The sequence below is a fragment of the Suricata suricatta genome, chromosome 1 (genome assembly GCF_006229205.1).
Source record: "Suricata suricatta isolate VVHF042 chromosome 1, meerkat_22Aug2017_6uvM2_HiC, whole genome shotgun sequence".
NCBI lineage: Eukaryota > Metazoa > Chordata > Mammalia > Carnivora > Herpestidae > Suricata > Suricata suricatta.
In genome coordinates this window covers 38,769,437-38,786,366 of record NC_043700.1, presented here as the reverse complement: position 1 = coordinate 38,786,366, position 16,930 = coordinate 38,769,437, and the positions used below count along the sequence as shown (strand labels likewise).

The 16,930-nt window shown below is 39.3% G+C and overlaps 1 protein-coding gene across 3 annotated transcripts in view; it reads right to left on the bottom strand.

The window, feature by feature from the left end:
- The window catches only part of PSD3 (pleckstrin and Sec7 domain containing 3), a 442,746-nt gene that overhangs the window by 34,044 nt on the left and 391,772 nt on the right, over window positions 1–16,930 (bottom strand). The window lies entirely within an intron of this gene.

Below are 16,930 nucleotides of genomic sequence, written 5' to 3'. Positions count from 1 at the left end.
AAAAAATAAAAACAAGCAAACAATAAAGAAAGAATTCTTGAAGTAACTGCTTTTCAAATAGTGTTCATCTCTACTTTCCATTCTAAGGAGTGCTAGCAGAATTGATTTGAAGAGATTTTCTCCTTGAAAAGCTGGCTCATCCACTACTACCTGCTAACTTAAGAAAACAATTACATTCAAAAACGCTTCCTGTAAGTTCTTATCTGAGAGCTATGCTAGGACTTAACATTTAAAAAAATAAATTTTTAAAAGAATTTTCTCCCCTATGCTATTCCCATATTAGCCTTTAGCATGCAGTGGTAACCCACTACCTAAATATAGCAAATACATACATTTCAATTTGTATAGTTTGTATTTGTGGCTTTCTGGGAAAATGTAAAGAAAATTGAATTCCATTTTTTCCACTTCAGCCTACTGTTTGGCTCTATTGCTCTCTAAATGAAATTTGTAACTTCTATTAAAAAAAAAACTTAAAAACAAAAAGCTTGCTTTTGTATAATAATATAAGCAGAAGAGGTCAGAAGGCTTTAATATAGACAAAAAGGACTGGGTTTATAGAGAATTTCATTGTCTCTGTTCTTTTGCCCTTGGGCCTCCCAGCCCAGATATTCCTATAGCATTTCATCTTTGCCAGGTGGCAACTCAGCCCTAATCCAGTGCCCCTAAAGAGCTCTTCCATGGGTCATTTAGAAAGAACGGAGAACTGAATGGCCATCATTGGACCCTCCCCTACCTTCTGGTCCAGCTACTGCCCTCCTCAGGGTGTACCTGGCTGCCAGGACCGAGAGGGCAGATCCCTTGTACCGCTTTCTATTTTTGCAGGACAACATCTCCATCTTTGGTAAAAACAAAAAACAAAAAACAAAAAACACTCGGGTTGTTAAGGAGAATAAACCTTAATTCCTTGATTCCTGTTGAGAAATAATTTTTAAAACACGGCTTCCTCTCTCTTTCTTTGCTTCTTCATCTCTCAAAACCCTTTCTATAAGCTCAGTCCATATTAGTATACAGATTTCTATCTCTTTTTGAAAAATTAAACTCAAAATTCTTAATTCAAAAGTCCAAAAACTCACTTAGAAAGTAGTACACATTTTATTTTCTCTGTGGAATATTTAAAAAATGAATTGTTTACTTCCAATCTACCAATGGGGCAATCCCATAGGGAACTGTCATCCACAAGGCTGCTGGCTCTGGGGGCTCCAGTCATGCCTATTCCCAATGTGCCTACACTACTTGACCTTGGGTGGGGGATTTGACAGCGGACAAGTATAAAGTTAACTGTAAGAAAATTCACCCTGGATCAATGGGATTAAAACATTTGCTTCAAAACAATGGAAAAGATATTTTCTTTTGAAACACAGGGATATGAAGTCAAATTTCTACACATTCAAGGTAAGTAGTTTGGGCTAGAGAAATACCATTTATTTGGACAAATAATTAAATTTAACTCTTGTGGAATAAAAGTTTATCTTTTGGGATACCTGGTTGGCTTAGTCAGCTAAGTGTCTGACTTTGGCTCAGGTCATTAACTTACAGTTCATAAGTTTGAGCCCTGCATTGGGCTCTGTGCTGTCAGCACGGAGTCCACTTTGGATCCTGTCTCACTCTCTCTCTGCCCCTCCCTAACTTGTGCTTTCTATCTGTCTCAAAAAGAAATAAAAACATTGAAAATAAAAGTTTGTCTCTCACTAGACTTTTCCTTATGGATCTCACATCTAAAACAAAATTTTAGTTTGTTATGATGACATTTTTATAAAAGTCATGCTATTAACCTTTTGGTTTATATATTACTTATGCTTCTGCTTATATTGGAATTCACTAAAGTCATACAAAGTAACCCTCAGCAGCACATTCCCAGAGTCCTCACTACAACCTGTTTGTCACACTCACACCTCCAAAAAGGCTAATGCTGGTCATAGGGAAACAGGGTCAGTCTTTCCAGGAAATATTTAAAGTAGGTTTGAAGAGGCTTTGAAGACCTTGGCCTTAAAATACCTTCCCCACTAATCTTCCATGACAGTTCATCCCTGAGATTTATTAATAGCCTTTAGCTTAAAGCAGTTTTATTCATTTTATGCTCTTAGTTCAAATGTCTCTTTAAATGGGAAGCACCCTAAGCTACCATCTTACTGGTTCTGTGTCCAATTTTGAGCCTATCTTTGTAAAGCATTTCCAACCAGTGGAGTCAGAGCACTGAGCAACCATACCTTAGCTAAGCCCCTTGCTCCCTCCAGGTTCCACATGGGCAGAAGGGAGGGATGGGCCACTTTCCAGCTGTAAACCTTTCAGGATTCTCTAAATAGGTGAGAGCTAGGTGCCTCGTTAGCGCAGTAGGTAGCGCTCAGTCTCATAAATAGGTGAGAGCTACTTGAAAGCAACATATGTGGAAGAAGACACAATACCGATCCTTGGGAGGAAAAGATGAATCAGAAAATGGGGAGTAGAGCACTGAAGGGATATGGGAAAACCAACCATGGTTTACTTATTTCACAATTTTGCCAAAGGCCAGACCTGGAAGGGAAGAAACCTGCTGTGAAAGCACCTTGCACATTCCTTGGTGTGAGTGTGAGTCCTCCTTCAAGGAGGAACACAAGTAGACAAATTATTGAGTGTTCCTGGAGGATGCCTATTACACCAGTAGAACCAACTTCTAGTCTTCCAAAGAATGCGGTGCTGAAAATTCTTAAAGCAAACATCTCTTGGCTTACATATGGTTTTTCCCTAATGTTTCCAGAAAAAAAAATAGAGAACAGTTTATATATTTTCATTATAAGTCTACTGAGTAATTTTTAACTAGATATACCTAAAGAATCTCAATAGCCTGTCAGACCCCTCACTGCTGGGAGCCGCACCAGCCTTGCTGGATGACATGGTCATGTAAGAACACGAGTCTGAACCTAGTGGACGCCATGACAGGCTTTGTTTTCCCTCTGGACTAGAAGGCCTAAGGTCAGTTGCTCCGGAACCATTTGGCCATTTGGCGATTATACATTACCCGGGGCAAAAGCAGACCACCGCGGTATCCAATCAGGAAAGGCCAGCTACCTCTCCCCACATTCTTAAGGGTGAGTCCTGCAGATGGGAACTTTAGATAAGACCCTGTTACCTAGTGTTAAAGTTAACCAGATAGTCACCAAACAAGACCCGGAACTCGCTCTGTAATTGGTTAATTTCAAAGATACCCTAAATGTTGTAATTGGGTCCCGCCAAAAGTAACGAACGCTCTGAACAGTGTGTATGGTTAGAGCTGCTGCCAATACTGTTGTACCGTTATGATTGGGTCACTGTACCTATGTCACAATTTCCTGTAACTCCCCCTTCCCAAACTCATAAAAGTCCTACCCCACCTTTGTTCCGGGCTCACTCCACTTGGATCCAGTAAGTCTGTGAGCCCGAGTTTAGGCTGGCTGGGCCTAAATTCGTAATAAAGCCCTTTGCTTTTGTATGTGTGCTTCGGCCTCCCTGGAGGTCTCTGGTTTCTGGGGGTGATAAAGAAATCTTGGGTACAACAGTCACAGTAAGGAAATGGCAGACGTTGCACGGATCCTGCCATGAGAGGCAGAAACTGGCATCTCCTTCTGCTACTACTGCTCATGTGAAATTAAGCCTGTTGCTATTGATTAGGTCTCACAATGTTCCAAGTCAGACCAATATTCCCCACACAGATACCTCATGGGAAGAAGCATATTCCAACCGCTATAAAAAGGAATTTAAACAAAGCACTGCAGATGTTTGTCGAAAGGCTCTTCTATTGAGCTTCACAAACTTAAGACATGGATAATAAAGGGGGTTAAAGAACACAAGAATAATATTTACTCTGGCCCTGAGAAAAAGAGCCTAATTCAGGAATAAGAAACAAACAAGAGCCAGGCCTAAGTTACTGGGCATACATATACTAATTGTGCCCATTGTGAGGATAGGTAAGGGTAGTAACAACGTAAACTCATATGCAAAGGCCAGCTCATCTAGGGCACCTATGGAGCTTACACCTTCAACATCAAAGAACAAGGTTGACAAAAGGTTTATTTACTAACCATTGCAAATAGATTTTTCCTCTTATGAGCCAAATAGAATGCCTCCTAGCCTTGTTTATGCCTGAATCTTAGCGTTATTGTTATAAAATGTGTTTGTTATCTGCTTCTACTGAAATCATCCTGCTATCTTCTTAGTTGTAAGTTTTACTGCGGGTTCAAACAAGTGTGTATGTTATCTGCTTTTCACTGAGAATATCCTGTTATCCTATGATGTGTAAATTACCTCACTGTAATTAGAGTAGTTCTGCAAAAATGTCTCTGTAAAACCTGTTTCTGCACCCTTTTCAAAGCATCTTTATCACTGAGAATTATTTGTAAAAATTCCACTTTTTGATGTCATGTTAACACTTAAATCTGTAAATAAAAGCACAAAACCTGGCAACAGAGATGCCAGAGATGATGCCAGGCTGGTGACCAAGGAAAAAAGAAACTGCGTGGATCTCTCTCAACCCATTTTCGTCCACCCATTTTCGTCCACGCGGCTGCCTCCTTCAGGGGACCCTGGACCCGCTGGGGCTGGCCTCCAGCACCCCACCTCAAAACACTCTTCATCTCAGATCAAGTACTTAAGCTTTAAAACTCTTACATCAAAAGCATACAGATTCTTCTAGAATATATTAGGACAAAAATCTAATGTAGTTAGAGATAAGTACTCTGGGTAAAAATAGAAAAGGAAAGCCAAAATACACACCCTTTTTCATTGTTCTGATTCCAGAGGGTTAGCCCAGGAAAAGATTCAGCAGCAGCAGTCAGCAAACTAACAGGTGACATGGGGAGGATCATTTACCAAAAAGTCTATGGGAACCCAAAAGGAGGCAATTCACATTGTTTTCATGAGAACTTTGTGAGGGAAATATGTTTGGTTTTCTCCTAGCTCAAAAGTTACAGATATGAAAAAGGACACTATAAGGCTATAGGCAATATCATTCATACCAGGTGGGCCTCCTCTTTATTGTATCCCCAATCAGCAGTAATAATCAAAATATTAAACTACTGGGACAGCAATAGGCAAGGGCTAAATCCAAATAGACACCACCTGCAAACCATTGTAAAGCTTTATATGTGCACAACAGCTGTCTATCAGCTTACTTTCCACCTCTTAAACATAAAATCTACCTTGGCCTGTTATCGGACCTCATAATTCTTAACTGACTTTTAAGGAGATTACATGGTCTATATATGTGCTAACCAGTACAGTAGCCACTAACCTCAGGTAGTTACAGAACATGTGAAATGTGGTCGGCCTGCAGTGAGATATGCCTTAAGTAGGAAATATACATTAAATTCTGAAGACTTAGTAAGAAAAAAATGTAAAATGTCTTAATATTTTATATTAATTATAAACAGCATTCTAGGAATTATGTCTCTCTTGTTAACTGTATTTGAATGCCTAGAAACCTGCTGATCTTAGATCTCTAGTTTTTGACTCATAATAATATTCCATTAAAAATAAATAAATAAATAAAATTCTTAAAATTTCTCAAGAATTCTATTAACCTGCAATACAGCTTCTCAGACCCTGACATTTCATCACTTCTGTGATGTTTTCTGTATAGGAAATGTCATTATATTCCAGGCTAGACTTGGTTACTAAGGCTGAGACTTGCAACTAACGAATCTTCTTTAAGTAAGTTAATGGAATTTCTCCCTTGATTTCACTAGGGAGAAAAAGGGTAACGACTGTTGTTATTGTACTTGTATGGTCAAGGCCACTTATAAATTAATAACTTGGACCTTTTGTTCCAGAGGTGGATTTGCCTTGTGGCAATTGGCATTGTATTGAGAAATGTCCTTGCACTGCTCCTGTGAGAAGAAAAGTGGTCCATAATGTGAAAATTACCTAATGTTGGCAAATTAAAAACGAGCAATCTGAGGATACAGAGCTAAGATCATAACCAGAGAATTTATTAAAAAAAATCTCAAACTACCCACCCACTATGTAACAACGCAACAATAAAACTAAGGGTTTACATCTAGATATTTATATTATGTGTACTTCTAAACATGAGTTATTTAACTAATGACACTGCTCTTATTCTCAAATGTCAATTTTAGAAAGAATCATGCCTTTTTTTTAACATGCCAAGAAAAATCAGAAATTCAGAAAAAGATGCATCATGTCTCAACAATGTCCTAGATTTTCTAGGTTTAAAATATTCTGTTCCAAGCCTCTTATAAGTCTTGTTATAATGGACATTTGTTGTTTCTAAAATTGAATTTCCTAGCTATGTGGTTGGTGTGGGTCCTACTGGTCTTTAGCCATAAATATATGCTACTCTAGGTCACAATTCAGGAGAACTTACTGAATTCTAGCTCATGAAGCCAAATTGACATTATTCTGCATCTGGCTTGAGCCATCAGGGAAGTAGACTTTTTTATTTGCTAGTTTAGAAGCTGAAAACATTTACCTGGAAGTATCCAGTTTCTAAACATGAAAGGACAGCTGATTCCAAAGCCCATGTTTAAAGGTTTAACTAAGACACGAAGCACATACAATTGGCTGCACCCATTATACTGGGGATGACAATCTCCAATGCATTCAGGGGCCAGGCCAGCACATAACGTGGAAACCTACCTGATGTGATATAATACGGAGTGGTGGAGAAGAGACTGCAGCTCTTTTCTGAGTGCATAGAAATTATAATGAAAACAAATATAGCACTATGCTGGTCAAACAAAACTGCTGACATTAGGTCTGCTGGCTACATTAAATTCATTGGTATTGTATTGGCCACCAAGTTTCCACCTGGCTTTAAAATAAACCTCAGAAGCCTCTATTAACCTGACCCTAAATAATTTCTCTTCAGTAAATCTCATACAGCCCAGTCATGTTTTTAATCAGTTTGGGCTGCTACACAGTCTCCTTTTCCCTACTTAGGTCTAAGGATTAATTATTTAAACTCTGAAAACATCTTGTTACAAGAAAAACAACTGGGAGTTAACAGTACCTATACTTTCTAATTGCCATTGTCTTTAAGCTAAAGAAACAGACAAATTTATGGGGTGTTGGGTGCACCAACTTGGGTATAGTCTACATAACTGGTTTCTATACTAGCCTCAATGCCTCATTGCCTCCTCCTCCTACCCTTGAGGTCAAGGAGCAAAGTGCACTTCCATGGACATCTAGGTCTTGGGAGCTGGGGAGACACTCTTGTCTTTCCCGCCACCCTGAAAATGACACCAGAAATCTATGAGAGTCACCTGTCTGAACCTCCGGAGGTAAGTCAGTTTATCATCTGAACTCTAAATGCACATGTGCTTTTGCCTGAGGTATTAAGTGGAAAGGTGGACACAGCATACTTCCCACCCCATGGCCACCCGGAAATGTCGGTGGGGTCCTTCAGTAAACCTGAAGTCTGCTCCTCCGTCTGAGCCGAAAAAATTTTAAACTGGGAATTCTTTCTCTGCCTCCTGCAGGCACCTCTCCTCTTGCAGTCCCTTCCCCCATTCTTTCTCTGCACCACCTGGGTGGGGAAGGGCCTGCCCGCACAGCACCACTAACTCCTGAATCCCTCAGGCAACGCCAGCTCCTTCCTCTGCCCTAGGTGTTAAGGAACAAAAGACCACAGAAGTCAGATTTTTGCACCAAATTTCCAGGTCAAAATTAACTATGGGAAACAAAGTGACTTATGTGGGTTCAAGTAAAACTTATTCAGTGTTTAAATTAACTTAGGTTTTTTGGTTTAAGACAAAAACAGAAACAAACTTGTATTCTACCTGGATTTGCTGAAGGTCAATTAACTTCCTGTTATCTCTGTTCCAATTTGTTAAAAAACAAAGGGAGAATGACTTAGAGTGATGGTTAATTTTGTCTGTCTCAGTTTTCATGAGTAATTGTTAAGATAGTTTAAAAACTTCTTGCTAACCTAATAGTGCTAAAGTTTTGCTTGTATGACAAATTGAGATTAAATTCATTGGCTAATGAGACAAAAAGCTAAAGCAATAATTATTAGATATAGGTTTCTGCTTTTGAGTTGTAAAAAAACTAAGGGTACTTAAAACTGTTAAAAACATGTTTTGTACTTAATTGGTTCATAAATTTATTATCTAAGAAGAAAAGCTCTGGTGTAAACACCTTTCAGTTACTAAGTCCTCAATTGGAGACTGAGGTTTCCTAAGAGTTAAAATTCTGCTAAGTGTACTTATGACTGTTGAAAATAAGAAAAGCAACCCTATATGTAGGAAAATGGGGGGTATATAAGAAAGATATAGGAAATAAAAATACATTTTCGTTGAGGATAAAAGAAAACAATTGTGTCCTAAATGAGACTGCTTGTTTGGAATGAAATGGCTTTGGGACAAAGTTTAAAGGCAAAGAAAAGTTGTAGGAGGCTCATGAAGGGAAATCATTGAAAAGGATTTTTATGTGTGCACAGGATTGACTGAGGTTGAGATGAATGAAATTTTAAAGGTACATTGGTACAGGGTTGAAATTCTGCTCTCCTTTCTGTTCAAAAGCCAAAGTTTTCTTGGGTTGTTGATCTGCCCTTGATAAGACTATGTAAATGGAGGTTTTCTCTTCTGTCTGCCAAGAAGGCCAAAGCTTTAGGTTTTATCTTTGTCAGGTCTTGGAGTCCTTAGTTAAAAGTTCTCAAGGTTAAGGAAACAAAGTTTTGCTAGCAACCATGTAATGCTATGCTGTCCCCATTGGGATCTTTTATTGCCACTTTGGTTGAATAAATAGAGTTTTGAGATATATAATAACTTGCAATTCTATTTAGGATGTGTTTTACAACTTCCTAAGGTTTTAACAAATTTCCCAGTATTTAAATGGTAAAGAAGTCTTGACCAATTAGGCCCTTTTATATAGGATGCCAAGTTACTTAAAAAAGCACTGTTGTACAATGATAAACCTTAGGTTGTATTGCATGGGTAAATGCTGTAACTGCTCAAATATATACGCAATTCCTAAAACCTTAATTTTTTGGTATAAGGTCAGTACTTAATACTCTGATTACTGAAAGTGTTAAGTGTCACTAAATTTCTTTGTCAAATTGCATCATAATATACTCTCATCAGATCTTTAACAATGTCCATTTCTGAGATTTGGTCACAAAATGTGTTTCTTCTTCAAGGAAAGTTGTAAAGAGAAAATTTGGGACAAATGCAGTATTTGACATCTTTTAGATTAACATTAAAATGGGTAGAAATTTACAGAGCTAAAAGCTGCATCCAATCTGAACAAGAGTTTGGAACATGGGACTAAATGAACTGAGAAAAATTATAGTTTTATGACTCTTGTTAAGAATATTGCTGGTTCTTTAATGTTTGCTTACCCAGCTTAAGGAAACTTTCTCTTAAGAGATCTAGATATACAGAAATGTCATAAAAGTATTTGTTTGTAAACAGCATTTATCTTTTCTCTTTACCTAAACCCTCTGAAATTCAACAGGTCCCAGTGAATATTCTTTTTCATGCCAATCACAATTGTTTGCATAAGTTCAATAAGAATCTGTTTATTTTATAGCAGGACACCATTGGAAATACTGGTTATTTTACCAAGGCTTTGACTGGAAAGTCATATTTGAGAGTCATGCATAGACTCGGATATGACCAGACAGCTTTAAGGAACTAAAATGGACTTTATGAAACATGGAGTCATAAAGCCTCTTGGAAGTGTTGGCTGGATACCTTGCTCACAGAGTTCCCAGCAGCCTCCCCAGGTGAGTGAAGAAGTTCACTTCCTGGCAGGCACAGGAACCTCAGCATATCCTGGGGACCTCATGAAGAGGAATTTGCCCAGTTCAACAGGTATTGCAGGCCTGTCTGATGGAAGGTACTTGGCCTGGACAGACTACTAGAAGTTCAATCTGGAGATTCCTTAGAAAAGGTCCCAGCAAAGCAAACTTTAAAAGATCCTTATGAACAGTCACTAATCCTGCTGAGCTTATGTAAATAATTAGGCCAGGGTTGTTAAGACTGCACTTGTTCCACAAATGCATTGGTCTCGAATTGGCTATCTCTGAAAATGGAGTTTTTGTTTAGAGAGAAAACTATGTTTCAACAATGCACCACTGTAGATGTTAAATTCTAGTTCTGATTGTCTTTGAATGTTTGTTGTTTGCCTAAATTAGACAACTTGAGATAAACTTCAAAGAAAATTATTACAGTATTTCATGTATACATAATCTTCTGTGCTTGTTACATTTAGAGGATGGGGGTCACCCCTTTCAAAAACTTAGAGGTGGATTTCACAGATAAATAACTAAACAAATAATTAATCCCTTATTAAAATTTCAGGCATCACTCTGGAGTTAAGTAGGCCAACTTAGAAGAACCCTCAATCTGGTGAGGTGATCCAGATCTAGTCAACCAGCTTAAACTGACCCTCAAAAAGACACTGGCCCTGAGATCTCCAGCCCTGCTCCAGCCACACCCCAGAAGCTGGCTGGTCTACACACGGCAGAAGCTTGAGGAATCAATGGTCCAATGAGATAAACTGTCCTTGTTCTTTGCCATCGGATTGGCAAATGTTGTCCCAGAAAGCTGGGGAAAGAGCAAAAATTCCTGCTTACGCACACCATTTTCTTATGGATAGGATGTTCTGTTGGTATTAATTGCCTCTAATCTGAGCCCAATCTATAAGAGCAGGGTGCCTTCAATGGGAGATTCTGTTAAACTAGCCCTTCCCCTGTATGATGATTATTGATTACAGGTAGTGCAGGAGATCAATTCTGCTCTCACAGTGCCTTCACTAACAAATTCAGGCCATCAATGTCTCTTCTGCTTTCCTTTTTCCCTCCCAGGTTGCAGCCTCTTTCCTTCAGGGACTACAAAATGTTTTCAGTTCCAAGGGACTAGTCTCACTCCTGACAAATATCGGCATTGGGGCCAGTATATTGGTGCTCATCTTATACCTTTTACCTTCCTTTTGTTGCTTCATCAATCAAAGCTTTCACAGAATTAATGTGGAACTACATACTTTTCATTTCATTTAAAAAATAGAAAAGGGGGTGATGTTGGGAACTATTTGAACTCACCGGTAGAATGAAAATTCCTGGTGAAGGTATGGCAAGTTTGCATGGTCTCTTGACCCCAGACAGCTCCCAAAATCTACCCTCTTCAAACTTTCATTTCTGCTTTGGCACCAAACCTCAGAGTACTTTGCTGATTAGTGTCAGGATCGGCCTGTCCCCTTGCCCTGTCCCTGAGGCATGATTGCACCTGGTCTAGGAAAAGTAAACTAGATACACCCTAATGCAACATATAATTTTCACCTAAACAATTAACTGATAACCTTCTGGATATGGACGCCCTTGTAAAAATCACTACTGCAATAAAATGTATCAATCATCTTTGGGACTGTGAGAGCAGGCATTATGTCTCCACAGAATCCTGTTTTTCTGGGAACTTTCTCTTAGAGTTATAAACAGCCTAATGACCCTTACTCATAAAAAACTGGCCTTTACTAAATAAGGTTGTTTGCCTCTTGGTTAAAGGTCACTTCCTTAAGGCTAGACCTGAGGTTTTGTAAAAAAAAAAATACCTATGACAACATGAGTGCCTATAGCTAAGTTTGTTATGACAATCATTACTACTAGAATTGTAACTTCTGAAGAACCCATGTCCTGGGAAATTGTATAAATTTTCTATGAGAAATCATTTACTGCTCTTTCTGGTCTATGTACCTTTCATAATAAATAAAGCTTGAGAACCAGACAGAGCAGAGATGCCTTCCAGAAGGGCAGGGATGTCTGCCAGAAGGGCAGAGATGCCTGCCTGGGGATCAGAAAGAAACTCGAGGCTCTCTCGCTCTCTCTCGCCAGCACCGTCCATCCTTCAGGGGAACCCTGGACATGCTGGAGCTGGACTCCAGCAATAGGGCTAACTACCAAGCTATCAAAGGGTATCTTTAATAGGGCTATTTCTTAAAGGGTCCAGGAGTTTTCTGGCATAGCTCAGCCTACTATGCTTTGAATGGCTGGAGTATTTTAAGTTTCTATATCTAATAGAAATCCCATATCTTGAAAAATTTCCAAATGCACAAGCAGTATGGAGATCAATTTAGACATTTTTTTAGTGAAGTGGGAAATGAATAAAAAGAAATACTTAATTTATAAAGAAGTGAGGCTATTTCTGATATTTATTTTTTGAAATTGGAAAATGATGGTGAGTTTCTTAACAGAGACTTGTGATGTCTAACAACTCTTCCAAAAGTGAGTTTAGGATCCAAGTGAACTCTTATAAAGAATTAACAGTCACAGCTTGGAGGTACAAATCCAATCAAAAAACAAAACAACCTTTAATTGTCAACAGAGAAACAGGCAAAGATTAGTCAATTAAAGCCCACTTGAAGAGTAGTTTGCTGCTTTAAGTAAAAGAGAATCTTTTTCTTATAGGCTAAATCTAGTAAGATAAATGGAAGCCTCTTTGTTCTCTGTAGACTACTTATAGATTTTAAAACAAAACAAAAAAACAACAGTAAACCCCCCCCAAACTCTGAACCTACTTATTTACTATAATTTCTAATACCTTACTGTCAGCCAGAATTTGAAGGCACAGAAAGAGCTGTGAATTTGCCCTACCATGAAGATTTCTGGTACTCAAAGCAACTTGGCCTATAAACAACTGAAATGCATAAAGTTAGCGACAGCTCCCAGAATAATTACCAAAAGCTTAATATTCTAACAAAATAAAAGCATTTTTCTTTTTCATGTGTAAAAATTATAAGAATTTTGGGGAAGGAGGCAATATGGTGGAGAGGAAGGGAGCTCTGTAAACTTCATTTGCCCCATCTATCAAACTGAGAAGGATATTACTCTCATCTGCAAGAGTGGAAGGAGAAAACAGACTCCAGAAAGAAGACAACCTCAAAGATACCTGAGTGAGTGTAAACTGGGGAGATTGGAAGATGGGCCAGGCCGAGAAGGGCAGGGGAGGTGGGAGCCCCAGCCCAACATGGGGCAAACATGTGGAGTCCCTGAGAGACAAAGGGAAGAGAAAGAAACTGAACACGCTCATAGTACTGTCATTGGGGAAGAGATAAAGAACATTTAGCTGCACTCAGAGAGAGAAACTCTCACTCCATATATAACTGCTGGGTAGCCCAAATCCCGAACCCAGGTGGCACAAGGGAAAGAACAGCTTCCAGCCCTGCGCCATCCCAGCGGGGAGTCCGTGGCCACGGTGGAGCATCAGGGGCGCTCCCTTCGACCTTGGATGTGGGAGTGAGAGCATGCACCTCATTTCCACGGCGCATCTCACCTCCAGAATTGGCCGTGCGAATCCAGAATCCTGGGGGCCAACAGGGAAAAATTAGCCCCCACCCCAACGCGATCGTGGCAGGGAGTTGGTGGCGGTGGAGGCCAGGGCTTGCGCTTCGGCTGCAGGAGCTTACAGCTCATTTCCAGCAGTGCCCAGCACCTCGGGCAGAGCAGCTTGAATCTCCACTTGTGCCAAAAGAAACTGATCCCTCCCCCTACGCAATTGCCATCTGGCTGGGGCTGGGAGTCTGCAGCTTCTGTGAGGGTGTGCACTTCACCTCCTGCTGCGCACCTTGCCTCAGGCAGCACACTGCGCCTCAGGCAGTAGCAGTGCAAATCCCAGCCTGAGCCACGACAAACTGATCCCTCCCCGGAAAAAGCCAGCCACCAAAGCAAGTACATTTCATCTGTGGTAGCATAAAAGTTCATGGACTAGGACTCTGAACTGAGGCGGGCCTGGAAAATACAACTTGGCTCAGCTGCAGCTCAAGGAGATCGAACTAATTACAGTGGTCTAAAGTGCTTAGTTCCAGCGGAGCTTGGGGTGCCACCACTCTACTCTCTGCAGCCACCAAGGCAGAGCCTCTGAGAGCAGCCCCCAGAGAACTACTACACCAAACCACGCCTATCCGCAAGGGGGAGCTGCTGCTTTTTTCTTCCTTTTTTTTCTTTATCTTTTTCTTTTTTTACCTATTTTTTATTATTATTACTTTTTTTACTTAAAACTTTTAAAAAAATTCTTACTCCTTATTTACCTTTCTCCCTCTTTTTTATTTCTTTCTTGCAATCCAGATATATTCTCCTGAAACTAATCCTTATCTCTCCCCGCAACTGGTCATACACTTTTAGACTGTCCATTGTCCTTTGTTGTCTGTGACCCCCTTTATATTTATTTTTTTCTTTTCTGCTTCTCGTCTCTTTCCTCTCCATTTTCTTTCTTTCCCTTCGCCCTTTTAATTTGTTTTTTCCTTGATTTATCTGTGGGTTTGTATGCTTCTGATCCCTCAGTGTTTGTTGGTCTGTTTTCCTTCTTAGGACTACCCAAAGAAACAAGCCAAAGTGTGCATGACTGAGAGTCCCAAATATCGCTGAGTAGGGAAATAAAATATTCAAAGGCACAGCAAGAGAAACGGAGAGACACCATTAAAAGAATATTTCCTGAAATGATAGGCCCTGGACACTCAATAAGCCTCCTTTAACAGAGCAATATTGACAGGTGCACAACGAGCTTTTTAAAGCTGACAAGAGACAGAAAAAAAGCAAAAATGACAAAACAAAGGATCTCTCCCCTGAGGAACCTCCAGAAAGAAGTCACAGCCACAGAACTGCTCAAGGCAGTTCTAAATAACATACCTGATCAAGAATTTAAAAAACTTGTCATAAAATTAATTGCTGAGGTTGAAAAAAGCATAAAGAAGCAACTGAGACATTGACTAGGCACTTTGAAAATAGGTGTGATGAGTTTTAAAAAAGGCTATAAATGAGGTGAATAATAAAACGGAAGCAGCCACCTCAAGGATTGATGAGGCAGAGAGAAGAATAGGTGAAATAGAAGATATAGTTATAACAAAAGAGGAAGTAGAAAAAAAAAAACAGAAATTAATCCAGGAGCAGGAAGGGGTAATTCGAGACCTGAGGGATAGAATAAAAGAGAACAAAAACCATACCATAGGAATTCCTGAAGAGGAAGACAGAAAGGTCCTAAAGGGATACTAGACCAAATTATAACTGAGAATTTCCCAAATTTGGGAAAAGAAATAGACATTCAAATTCAAGAGACACAAAGAAACCCTTGAGACGTAATTTGAATAGACCTTCAGCATGACATATCTTAGTAAAACTGGCAAAATACAAAGATAAAGAGAGAATTCTGAAAGCAGCTAGGGAGAAAAGGGCCATCACGTACAAAGGGAAACCTATCAGAGTGGTTACAGACCTATCTAATGAAACTTGGCAGACCAGGAAGGAATGGCAGGAAATCTTCAATGTGATAAACAGAAAAAAACATGCAACCAAGAATCCTTTATCCAGCAAGCCTGTCATTCAAAATAGAAGGAGAGATAAAAGTGTTCCCAAATAAACAAAAATTGAGAGAATTCATGACCACCAAACCAGCCCTACAAGAAATCCTAAAAGGGGCTCTATGAGGGAAATGTTGCAAAGAATACAAGGTGCCAGAGACACACCATAAACATGAATTCTAGGGAAAACACAATGAACAAAACCCATCTATTTGTTGTCTAAAAAAGACTCATTTTCAACCTGAAGACACCTTCAGGTTGAAAGTAAAGGGATGGAGAAATATCTATCATGTGATGGGAAGCCAAAAGAAAGCCAGAGTAGCCATACTTATATCAGACAAACTGGACTTCAAAGTAGAGGCAGTAACAAGAGATGAAGAAGGACATTAAATAATAATTACAGGGTCTCTCCATCAGGAAGAGCTAACAATTATAAATATCTACGTGCCAAACACGGGGGTGCCCAAATACATAAAACAATCACAGACAGAAACAATCTTATTGACAAGAATGTGCTAATTGCAGGGGACTTTAATACTCCACTGACAGCAATGGATAGATCAACCAGACAGAAAATCACTAAAGAAGCAATGGACCTGAACGACACATTGGAACGGATGGAACTGATAGATATATTTAGAACTCTGCATCCTGAAGATAGGAAATTCACCTTCTTTTCGAGTGCAAATGGCACATTTTCTAAGACAGATCACATACTGGGGCATAAAGCAGCCCTCCATAAGTATAAACAAATAGAGATCATACCATGCACACTTTCAGATCACAATGCTATGAAACTTGAAATTAACCACAGGAAAAAGTCTGGAAAACCTCCAAAAATGTGGAGGTTAAAAATCACCCTACTAAAGAATGATTGGGCTAGTAAGGCAATGAGAGAAGAAATTTAAAAAGTATATGGAAACAAATGAAAATGAAAATACAACAATCCAAAATCTCTGGGACGCAGCAATGGCAGTCCTTAAAGAAAAGTATATTGCAATCCAGGCCAATCTCAACAGGCTAGAAAAAAGGCAAATTCAAACTCTAATGGAGCACCTACTGGAACTAGAAGGGAAGCAGCAAGAGCACCCCAAACCCAGCAGAAGAAAAGAAATAATAAAGATCAGGGAAGAAATAAACCATAGAGTTCCAAAAAAACAAAAACAAAAACAAAAGTCGGACAGATCAATGAAACCAAGACTTGGTTCTTTGAAAAAATAAATAATATTGATAAACCTCTAGCCAGGCACCTCAAAAAGAAAAGAGAGAGCACCCAGATAGACAAAATCATGAATGAAAAAGGATCTATTACAACCAATCCCTTAGAAATACAAGCAATCATCAGAGATTACTAAGAAAAATTATATGCCAACAAACTGGACAACCTAGAAGAAATAGACAAATTCCTAAATGCACATGCACTATCAAAATTCAAACGGGAAGAGAGAAAGCATGAATAGACGGATAACCTGTGAAGAAATCGAATCCCTTATCAAAAATCTCCCAAAGAATAAGAGCCCAGGGCCAGATAGATTCCCAGGGGAATTCTACCAGACATTTAAAGCAGAGCTCATACAAATTCTTCTCAAACTATTCCAAAAACTAGAAATAGAAGGAAAGCTTCCAAACTCATTCTACAAAGCCAGCATCACCTTGATACCCAAACCAGACA